At 44.1% G+C, this 10,000-nt stretch overlaps 1 protein-coding gene across 4 annotated transcripts in view; it reads right to left on the bottom strand.

Annotated features, from left to right (window-relative positions):
• asic2 (acid-sensing (proton-gated) ion channel 2) overlaps window positions 1-10,000 on the bottom strand; it is a 337,257-nt gene that overhangs the window by 83,777 nt on the left and 243,480 nt on the right. The gene's annotated exons all lie outside the window — the stretch shown is intronic.

The raw sequence follows: 10,000 nt of genomic DNA, 5'->3' as shown, positions 1-10,000 counted from the left end.
AGCACTGGAGCAACCTGAAAAAACATATGGAAAGAGGCGTGCCTAGAAGTAGTGGGGAGAAAAGCAACAAACCATAAACCTTGGTTGTCAACAAACACACTGAAGAAAATTGAAGAAAGGAGGACAAAAAAAGACACACTAAACAAAAGCAAAACCCGAGCAAAAAAGGCAGCAGCTCACAAAGAATATGAAACAGCAAATAAAGAAGTGAAGAAAAGTGCAAAATGTGACAAGCGGAATTACATTGAGAATTTGGCACGGGAAGCAGAGGAAGCAGCTGGAAAAAACAACATCAAAGAACTCTACATGACCACCAAGAAACTAGCTGGTAAGTTTAGACAGACAAACACCCAGATCAGGGATAAACAGGGACGACTTCTCACCACCAAAGAAGAACAACATCGAAGGTGGACAGAACACTTTAAGGAGCTGCTCAACAGACAGCCCCCTGCCCAAAAGGTAGAGATCCCACCAGCCACACACACGCTGGACATCAACTGTGGCCCCCCAACAAGATCTGAGGTGAGGAAGGCCATCAAGGAATTGCGACGTGGCAAAGCAGCAGGGCCAGATGACATCCCATCAGAGGCTCTACAAGCAGATCTCGACACCTCAACCACCATGCTCCACCAGCTAATAAAGACCATATGGTTGGAAGAAGGAAACATACCAACAGACTGGAAGGACGGGCTCATTGCTGTCATACCAAAGAAAGGAAACCTCAGGGATTGCAACAGCTACCGAGGGATCATGTTGCTATCAACACCAGGCAAAGTGTTCAGCCGCATCATCTTGGAGAGACTTCGTAAGGGGGTTGATGATGAACTGAGAGAAAACCAAGCTGGTTTCAGGAACAAAAGATCGTGCACCGACCAAATTGCTAGCCTCAGGATCATCATTGAGCAGTCTATAGAATGGCGAACACCTGTTCATGTCAATTTCATAGACTTTGCAAAGGCATTTGACAGTGTAGACCGTGAAATGCTATGGAAACTCATGGCACACTATGGAATCCCCACAAAGTATACCAACATCATCAAGAACATGTACTGGGACATGCAATGCAACGTACTCTTCCAGGGATGCGCACAAGAAAAATTCAAAGTACTCACTGGCGTGAAACAGGGCTGCCTGCTTTCCCCTTTCCTCTTCCTTCTGTGCATTGACTGGATCATGGTACAATCAACCCACAATAAAAAGACTGGCATCCAGTGGAGTCTAACAGAACATCTGGAGGACCTCGACTTTGCGGATGACATCGCACTACTCTCCCATAGCCACCAACAGATGCAGGACAAATCCGAACTGCTAGAAAAAACAGCAGCTGGACTTGGACTCAAAATAAATGGTCCAAAAACCAAAGTAATGCGGATAAACACCAGACGCTGGAAGATGTCGACAAATTCACCTACCTGGGAAGTGTGATAGCTGTTGATGGTGGGACAGAGGATGATGTGAAGACAAGAATTGGGAAAGCAAGAACAGCATTTAACATCTTAAACAAAATTTGGAAAAGTAAAAACATCTCCCTCAAGACGAAGCTTCAAATCTTCAACTCCAACATCAAAACCGTGCTGCTCTATGGCTCCGAAACCTGGAGAACTACCACCAACATCACAAACAAACTACAAACCTTCATAAACCACTGTCTAAGACGCATCCTTGGAGTCTTCTGGCCAAACACAATAAGCAACATCAACCTATGGGAATGCACAAAACAAGAAACAGTAGATATACAGCTGTTAAGGAGAAAATGGAGCTGGATTGGACACACACTACGAAGAAACACAACAGCAATAACAAAACAGGCACTGACATGGAACCCACAAGGCAAACGGGGTAGAGGACGACCCAAAAACACCTGGAGAAGGAGCACAGAGCAGGAATTCAAGAAGAAGGGGCTGACGTGGAAACAGCTGGAGAGGATGGCCCAGGACAGACGAGGGTGGAAACAATTCATCAATGGCCTATGTTCCGAGAGGAATACAAAGGCTTAACTAACTAAACTTCAGATATAGAAAAAAATGTCCTGCAAAAAGGGCACTTATCAAGTCAGAGGGCTTGTGCACCATCTTGGGTCTATCTGTGCACATGCCTGGTCAGCCCCGAGTTATTCTAGTCCAATTTTCCCATTGCCAACCTTGCTCAATACCTCACCACATTACCGATCACATTTGAAAACAGTCCAATTCCAAGGCCTTTCGAAAGACCACAGCAGACCACAGCAGCGTGAGAGAGCAGATAAAGGTGAAGGTTACTTCAATGCTAGGGCTGTAGTGGCCTTCTGTTTTTCCTCTACCTCTGCTATCGATTAATGCTGCCTTATTTTTCTGGCACGGCACCTTGACTCTGTTCTTATTCCGTTTCTCTGCTCTTTGTCCTCCCACACCCTTTGAATAATTCTATGTTTCTTTGCTTTCCTGTCATTTGAATGTCTTCCTCCCTCTCTCTCTCTCTCTCTCTCTCTCTCTCACCCACATGACATCAGATGGCAACTGTGAACAACTTACTCGGTGTGTCTGCAGTGCCTAGTGCGGCTCCATGCATAGTAATGGGGATGTGGTTGGCAGCCAGAGCTCTGGGTTATTTTGTGTAGACCCGGGCTGACTTAGCACGTTGTTGCATCATCTGACCTTTGCTGTCGAAGCCAATGCTGTCATGGAGGCTTTGTGCAAAACAACAAACAAAAACAACAACAAAAAGAAGCAAAACAAATGCAATGGACAAGTCACAGGAAAACACCTGCTCAGATCTTAAATGGATGAGAACAAACACAAAGGCACACATGTGCACACACACACATACACGCTGTGCGCACACACACACTTGCCCATACATGCAAACAAACTTCTCTATCACACATCCTCAACCAACAGTGGATGTCCTCACATACAGATGCATATGTATAATACATGCTCATTATCTCATTCACACTAACGAACTCACACATTTTCCCTGCCACACAAAGAAACACTTACTTTCACGATTACCGTTAAGTCAAGTCGTACAGACTGTCCGCACTCAGCCAGAGACTGACCCCAGATCAAAGGGATCACTTCTCAAAGCTTATTTGCGTTCTAATGGATTGTGGGCGACTGCACTGGACTGGCATGGCAGCATGCCACAGACCCGACTGGCCCCATTGGCCAGAAACTGACTGCAGATCAGTGGAATCGCCTCTCCATCTCTCTATTCAGCTTCAAATGACGTGTGAACCCAACCCCACTACGGCACTGCTGGCTCGTAGCATACAGAGAGTCCAGGAGGCCTCGCTTCGTCGGCCCTACACATGGCCCCCGTCCAACATGGCTGTCAGGTTAAATAAAGGCACAGCTGCGCATAAGATGAAAGAATTACAAAGGCACTGAGGTCCATCTGACAAGCTTTCAGTGGAAATGGCACAACAATGGCAGGTTCAATGACAGCCCAACTAACCTTGTCTGCACTGGTCATGATGTTTAGGCAGGGCATCAAGGAAAACAAACCTTTCCCGCTCATGTGGCCTGTGGCCTTCAACACACCAGTGACTTGGACAGCAGTACTATAAATCTTTTCTCGTGAAAGAGAAGGCGGCCCACAAATAAGCCTGACAGTGGGAATGGCTGGTGAGACAGGGGAGTGGGCGAAAAATGGGAAAGATACGGAGGTGCTCAGAGAAGATGGATCTGTCAGATGACTTGGAAAGACAGGCCTGTTAATACCCACATAAAATCATATTTCGCCCTGTTGTCATCCTCTCACTTTCCATCTGTCAGATACACTGATGTACACAAATTAAGAGCCAGAGCAAGCATGTTCACACATGTAAAGACACACACACACACACACGCTCACTCACTCAGGCACAGGTACACACACAAACACATACACACACACGCTCGCGTGCACACACTTACATGCCCCTCACTTTGATGCGAGTGGGAGATTTGCGCATCGCTGCAAGCAAATATAATGTCCCTTTTCATCAACCTTTTTTAGAAGACAACCAGCTCAGGGGAAGGAGTGATAACTCACCCGAAACGCTTAGTACTTTCGGTTTGCCTTTGCCTCTGTGTGTATGTGTAATGACAGCACACTGCAGGTAAATGTGCGGTACATGCCCGCCATCATCCATATTCCAAACCCTGAAACATATGCTCCAGTCTCAGTCTAAAGAGAGCAAGTCTGCTCTAGGTGAGCAAATGCCTAACTTCAAAGGCAACATCAAAAAGGAAAGAAGTATAATATTAGACATAAAAACTAGGGAGCCATTGTGCTGAGTAGCAAGACTTGGAGGATATCTCTCTGAATGGAGAGTGTGTGGAGAGAAAAGGACCTCTATATCGAGCCAATAGATAATAAAGAATAGACCAAACACATAACATGGGTCAGTGATGTCCTCTTGTACTTATAAACGTATGTTTAAAATATAAACATGAATCACATATCTACAAAAGCACAGGTCCCTCACATAATCATATGTGACATCTCGTTTGCATTTCACTAACAAAACCAGGATATCATGGAGTATTATTATGGTTGACAGATGAAAGACAGACGTATCTAAATTCCCTGCTGCAAGCTGTCTATTGACAATATGCAACATAAAGCTCTAGAACACCTGAGAATTGTCTAGTTGAGACCACAGATAGCCAGAGACATTAGAAGCACAAGCTAACAAACAGACTATAGTCAGAGACATTTAGAAGCACAAGCTAACAAACAGACCATTATCCAGTTTCTTTGTCTGAGGACATAGGCGGAGATCCCGGGGGGGACGGGGGGGGCCATAAAGTTGTCCCCCCCAACAATCATTGGAAACAAAACAATTGTTTTTGAAAAATATAGTAATATGAAATAAATGCACGACGACACAGGCGGTGCTAATTATAAACGTAAAACAATGTGTTTTTTAAGTGTTGAAAAATCATGATCCCCCTATTCCTCAAAGTGGTTTGGTTCACATGCTGTTTCCAACAGGCGGGGCTACCGGCAGCTCCGTGTTTCAGTCAATCAGCCCAGTACACGGTCAGACAGTGAGACTGTTTCCTCCTTTCTCCCACTGACGCAGTTAAGAACATGTAATGAAGAAATTTTTTCTAAACTCCTTTTACGAAGTTCCAATCGATATGCACAAGTATACATACGTTTAATAATGGATTGACATGACAACGTGAACATTTGCTGATAACACACGCATGCCGGTAATTAACACCGTTACGATAGCTAGCTAGACAGTTAGGACACTGTCCTGTCAGGGGCAGGTAATGCTAGTTACAGTTTTTCTCGATTGATTACATTCAAAAACTGGAACTTATGGCACAATGACCACAACCTGTAACTCATGTGCCAACTCCCTAAACCAATTCTGCTAAACTATAAGCACAATTATGTGCTTTAGACACAGATTTCAATTGTTAACCGCACTTTCTTCAACTCACAACACACAATTATCTGCTTTAGACACAAATTTCAATTGTTAACCACACTTTCTTCAAAACACTAAACACCATCCTCTCTACTTTGCACACTTCATCAATGCCAAAACCTCCTTGTGTTCAGACAGAACACACTGCTATTCAATTGGCAAAACTTCCATTTCCAAGGCTGTTGTGCAATTTGAAATCAAAGCTTTAGCAATATGATGGCCACAGGTTAGCTCCTGGTTTGGAGAACAATTGATGGCAACATTGAAGTGAGAGGTGATCAGAAAGGCAGAGGAGTGAGAGTAAGAGGAGGAGGAGGAGGAGGAAGAGGATGAAGAGAAAGAGCAAGAAGGAGAGCCATTATCTCTGATGGTTTGACCATGCAGGAGGCTGGCCAGAGGGTTCAACCAAATATAAGCCGATTCTCAGTTGCATCCATTCTCTGGACATTCAGAAGAGGGAATAGGTAAGAAACACTACTATGACAGGAAAACACTAGTTTGAATGCCTTATCAGGAGCATAGTATTCTTGTATTTTCCATTGTACTGTATCTGTAAAATTACGTAAACAAATACAAAGTGCAACCATTGATGACCAAGACTAATTCCTAAACATCAATACAGTGAGCCTAGCCACAGTGGACTGTGTTCTAAGGCGGAACACCTTGAGAATAAAGCAGGTGTACAGGGTGCCTTTTGTCAGAAACTCCGACAGTCAAACAGTTATGCTATGACTATGTGCAAGTAAGTCATATACATTTCCACAACTGATTGCGTCCTATCAGCACTGACACATTACTGTACTGTATTGCAATCCAATCCAATGTTACAGTTTTTCTCGATTGCTTACACACATGAAGCATGCCTCGTTTTCTCAAAACTCTAAACACAAATCCCTAAACCACTCACACAAAATGCAACAACATTCACAACACTGTGTAGGTCTATTTCTGATAGCACATTGTCAATATTGTCTTGAGCTAGAACAGGATGCAGTAGTTTTTTGTCCTTTTTTATTTTACATTTTTCTTTCTTTTTTTGTTGACTGTACTGGCCTATATCCTATTGTTTGTTCTGTGCAAATCATTTACACATTCATTTGTGTTTGCTGTGATGTATAGGCTACAGCACTTTTGGAAAAAATAAAGAAATATTTTAGTTGTTACTGTATATTTGTGTGTTGTTTTATATTTGCGTAAAAACATTATACAGTTATATTTTACTAAAGGAGTAAGCGTATAGTAACATAATGTTCCTGATAAGGCCTTCATACTGGTGTTTTCCCATTTCATAGTAGTGTTTTCCATTGAGCACATCAGTGTTCAATCGATGCTTAGAATGTCTACTCATATAATGGGCTGTGTTTGTCATTAGAAAACAAAGTACCCTTTTGAGGTGACATAACACTGTTTTGAAAGCAAAGTCGCCTTTTGCAGGATGTATAAAGGGTTTTGCATTTTGTGTGAGTGGTTTTGGGATTTGTGTTTAGAGTTTTGAGGAAACGAGGCATGCTTTCAAAAAATGTGTGTTAGCAATCGAGAAAAACTGTAATAAAGGTAGGTCTACATCTCAGTGCCTCTCCAGATTAGTTAAATTAACTGAAGGTAAATTAATTTAATCTTTCCCTGCGGTGCATGAACAATGCTGGTATTGGATATATTTATCTGCAATCGTGATGACTGTGAGATGAGGCTTCTCCCTCTTGTATTGTGTAATCTGTGAATTCTTGCCTCAAATGTATGCTTGTTATCCACCATATCTAGTTTTAAATGTTATGCATATCCCTCCATTGCAGTATGAAGGCCCTTTTGATGGCTTCTAGACTAAATCAGGTTCTTTTGTCTCCAAAAGTTGTCTAGAGCCTCTTGGGATATCGTTTTGACACTGATAGCTGCCATTGTAAACTCTAGTCAGCTCTGATAACTTGTCCGAGTTAGGAACAGTAAATATTGGTGGCGGGGCTTATTGATAGGTCAAATGGAACTGTTTTAGAACTTATTTTGAGCATCAAGTTCTCTTGAACTTTGGACATTATTTTTCTGTGAGTAGATATTTTGTGTTAGTACATTTAAGGCCGTTTAGAGGATTTAAAAATTACTTCGAATTTCTGTTTGTAAATGTTATTGAGAATTCGGTATTTAGCAGCTAAGTTATGCTAGCTCTCGTGAAAGCCATTTTTTCATGTCCCCCCCCCGGAATTACTCTCCGAAATGTTACCATGTATTGTCCCCCCCTACAATGAAATGGGATCTCCGCCCCTGTCTGAGGACACAGAAAAATACAATTATTATTACAATAACACTCTCTCTCTGTGTTTATATCTTTCTCTATGTGTGTGGGTAGGGCAAGTCTATGCGGGTATGTGTTTGTTTGTGCTGTGAAACTTTACAACAGTTGTATATGAGAAAGTTACAAATTGATGGCTCTCTATGACAACTGAGAGAATGATTTTCTGTTTCCCTTTCTTTCAGCTCATTGTGTGTGTGTGTGTGTGTGTGTGTGTGTGTGTGTGTGTGTGTTTGTGTGTGTTACGACCCGGCTTTTGAGCCGCAACAGACCAGAGAGTAGTACAAAAATAGTATTTATTTCTATAACACAAAAACAGAGTAAAATAGTAAGTGCCAAGGACCAAATTCCAATAGTGTGCACACCAGCATCAAATGCCTGGTGTGAATGCAAGGCCTCCTTCTGAGGGCAAACCGCATGGCTTTTATCCACACCTCCCCAGGTGTGGACAATCAGGCTAATTATGCCCATTCACCACCTAAAAGCTGTTGCACTGCCACTGCAAAGCCAGTAGGGGTGTAGAGGGGCGTAACAGAGAGACAGAGAGAGTGTGAAAACAATTCTGTTTAATAAGTGTCAAATTTTAAAAGACTGAGCAACTACTGGTATCCCTACCTAAGCTCTGACAAAGGCATGTGCATATGGCCGAACAGATTTTTTTAAAATCTTTTTGTATTTAATATGCAGGCACACACACTCACTCCCCCCCCCACACACATAGACAGACAGCTTATACCCACACCCTTTCTTTCATAAATTGCAACCACAACCGCACATTTTCTCCCACCAGCCTCCTTCCTTCATTCTGTGCTCGATCTTAGGGTTGAGTGCTCATTTGGATAAGCGCCTTTACTGTGAGGTGGTTGACCTGTTTGATCCTGTCCGAGTGAACACAATAATGAATGGGAAACCTGTGCATAGACTTAGCCTGACAGGCTTCAAGTGTGCCTATCAAAACAGTGAAGCGATAAAGAGGATGAGAGGGGGATGAGGGAGGGTGTATATATATAGAGAGAAAAATAGGGAGAGACGGGGAGGGAATACAAACTGTGAGAGGCAATGGAAATAGACAGAATGTATGCTAGCGGGAGTGAGGCTGAGTGGGATTGAAAAGATCACTTGACAGAAGGGGAGTAGAGAGACAAACAGACATGTGGACAGATAAGCAAGTCAAGCACGCAAAGAGAGAGAGAGAGAGACAGAGAGAGAGACAGAGAGAGAGAGAGAGAGAGAGAGAGAGAGATGCATAGGGAACACATTAATAGAGCAAATGACAAAATGAGATAAGAAAAGTGACAGAGGATAAAAGGGAACAGATTTAACCATCTAGCCTTCCCTCCCTTGCCCTCCCCTTCTCGCCCCTCGTCCTCGTTCCTCGTCCTCCTCTCCGGAACATTCTCTCTGCCCTGACGTGATGTGTACCGACAGGGCCTCGGCTGCCCTAAACCTGCCAACACTGCAAATCTGCTGGGGTCCTCTCCCAGGGCGGACACTATCCCCGGCTACCCCATCCTCTCACCACCTCTCTCCAAAAAAAAGCCTGACACCGCCACGGGCTAGCCTCTGCCAAGCCACGCAGCATCCTGGCCAGGCCATGCCTCGCCACCTCGACCAATCACAGTGCCCCAGCAGAGAACCCAGCAGAGATGGGCATCGGAGCCCAAGCAAGACCCACCCCTGAGGACGTGGTATCACAGTGCTAACGAAGCTAACAATAGCATGGCTTTTACAGACCAAGACCTCCTAGGATCACGAGTGTATTGGTACGCCGGGGGGCACCAAACAACACCCCAGCCCCACCCCAGACTGATAGCCGCCTGGGTGAAAGGCCATCGTAGCCCCCAGAATGTCACTCCCCATAAGACAAGAGGGTGCTAAATTTGCTTCCCAAAATGACCTGCAGCATCAGAGTGCCATGCTTGAGTCTTTGTGCTCAGCTGAACCCCCTTGTTAAAAGTGATAACAAAGAAAGCAGTGCCCTTTTCTGGATTAATTAGGATAAATAGCAAGACCGCAGTCTGTATGGGTGCTTTGTCTGCATAGGCAGGGAAATGAAAGACAGCGATGATGAAGACAACCGAAGCGAATGCAGGAGAACAGAGAGGAGGGCTGAATGGGGGCTGACAGAAGCTGATGACAGATGAGCAGAGTTGGAGAAGTTTGATGAAAGGAGGAGACCATGAGGAGGGAGGGAGGGAGGAAGAGATGAGCAGAGGAAATAAGATGGTAGTGAAGGGTTGTGGTGTGGGGGGGGGGGGGGGGGGTGCTCCATAGAGCTCCCGAGAGGTGTAGCAGAGAGAGGCCGATAT

The sequence above is a fragment of the Clupea harengus genome, chromosome 1, assembly GCF_900700415.2.
Source record: "Clupea harengus chromosome 1, Ch_v2.0.2, whole genome shotgun sequence".
In the NCBI taxonomy this organism is placed as follows: Eukaryota; Metazoa; Chordata; class Actinopteri; order Clupeiformes; family Clupeidae; genus Clupea; species Clupea harengus.
Note: the sequence above shows the minus strand (reverse complement) of the source record. Positions and strands in the feature narration are given on the sequence as shown.